Source organism: Wasmannia auropunctata, unplaced genomic scaffold (assembly GCF_000956235.1).
Source record: "Wasmannia auropunctata unplaced genomic scaffold, wasmannia.A_1.0 LD336048.1, whole genome shotgun sequence".
Classification (NCBI taxonomy): Eukaryota; Metazoa; Arthropoda; class Insecta; order Hymenoptera; family Formicidae; genus Wasmannia; species Wasmannia auropunctata.
In genome coordinates, this window is record NW_012026842.1 from 77,038 (window position 1) to 79,027 (window position 1,990).

Consider the following 1,990-nt stretch of genomic DNA (forward strand, 5'->3'; position numbering starts at 1 on the left):
TAATATTTTATTTATGTTCTGGTACCAGCTATAGCCAAACTTATACTAATTAAGAATTTTTTTAATTTTTTTCATTTTAAATGAGCAGAACAGCCGGAATTATGGGTACCGTGGAACAATCTTTTTTTTTCATGACCTCAGTATATATTGTATACAGCGCTTATTTATAGTTATTTTTAAATACAAATATTTTGAAACATGCTTTAAATATGTATAAGTACATATAGGAAAACGTAGGAAAAAACTCAAAAAAACTTTATACTTTTTTTTTTAATTTGCAAAAATAGCATAAAAATTTGGCCTCTAGATTAGAATACCCCCTTAACGCCCTAAAAGAGTATGTATGTAAAATTGAGGTTTTGGAAACTGCAAGGTGATCAATTAAATCGTACATATTTTCATGTACTTTGAATCGTAGAATCCAAAAATGATCATGAAAATTATGTCTGTGGCGGAGAAAATAAAGAAAAGTGAGAAAAAAGTGAATCTTTAAAACTCACGGATGTATTTTTTTACGTTTACTTTTATGTTTTCTTGCGTATTTTAAGTCACAAAATCTTGAATCAGATATTTAGAAATACTCAAGATATGTACAGGGTGTGCAAAAAGTTCCGGTTTGGCAAAGAGTATAAAAAGTATCGGGACAGTAAAATATCTCGAAAGCTAAGCATTGTAGGAAAAAGTGTTTCACATAAAAGTTGTCGGGTTTCAAAAGATCTATTTACTGGTGCTTAGTTTGACCTTGAATGACGTCGGCAAGGTCACCTAGAATTTTTTAATAGAACTCGCTATTTTTTATTACAAATTCTTGTAACCCTTCTTCTGATCTTTTTAAAGCATTATAATTTTATTAATTTTAAATAAGCTGTTTCAATGTTGTCGAGTTTTTTATAATAAGATGTCTAGTCCAGAAGATCGGAAATAGGGCTTCAAGATTCATTCGGATTTGACGCTATCCGGATTACGAATAAATGTGACGCTTCAAATTCGGATTATCCGGATACCTAAATCTTCTAAGATACCCAAATAATAAAAGTATCTGATCTGGATCTGTATTTCGAATTCGAATCTGGTTTTGCAACAAAAGATTCAAAATCGAATTTAAGTTTGTAGCAGATTTGGATTCGAATTTGGATTTAAATTTGATAACTAAATATGAGAGTAAAAAAATGTGTAAGCTAAAAGAGTATAGTTTTAAATATAATAAATAAATTAAAATGCATTTTTCAAAAAATAAATTTGTGTTATTTTAAAATTACAATAACATAAAAATACATAGCGGATGTATTTTATCCAAATTTAGATCCGGATCGAAATAATTTTGATATCTGGGTTACCTGAATAACCCGGTTTTAAAATTCGAATTGATATCTGGATATCCGAATACTTAGAAATCCTAATCGGAAGATGATCCAACCAACCAAGGCAACATCTAAAGAGTACATCCAGCCGACCAAGGCAAGACCATAAGATTTTTCAGTTAACCAAGTATACTTCTTAGATCTTGCCTTGATTGGCAAGATATCTTGTCATGAAAAGTTCGATAACATTGAAACGGCTTACTTAAAGTGATAAAATTATAATGCTTTGAAAAGTCTGAAGAAGTGCTACAAGAATTTGCAAAGTAGGGAGTTCTATTTACAAAATTAAAGGTGACCTTGTCCTGACGTTTTACTTAAGATCAAGCTAATAGCGCCTGTTCGGCATAGTTTGAACTAAGCGCTCCAATTGGCCTATACCGGAGCACGGCCAGTGCGTCGGCACGTCAGCGCCCCTCCGAGCGATCCGATAATTGCAAACCTTTTCGGAAGCCTCAGAGCTTCTCGAATCGTTCAGCGGAACGTATCGTTGTAATTTACTAGTGTAAGATTATCTGTACCGTTTGCGGTGGTGCGCGTTGAACGCCGGTTACTGTTCTGATTCAAATCTTGTGTGAATTACGTGCACGATCTTTCTTTTGTGAATTCTCTTTTTTTTATGTATAGACGTG

At 32.6% G+C, this 1,990-nt stretch overlaps 1 protein-coding gene across 1 annotated transcript in view; it reads left to right on the forward strand.

Annotated features, from left to right (window-relative positions):
* The window catches only part of LOC105451671, a 4,655-nt gene that overhangs the window by 523 nt on the left and 2,142 nt on the right, over nucleotides 1–1,990 (forward strand). The gene's annotated exons all lie outside the window — the stretch shown is intronic.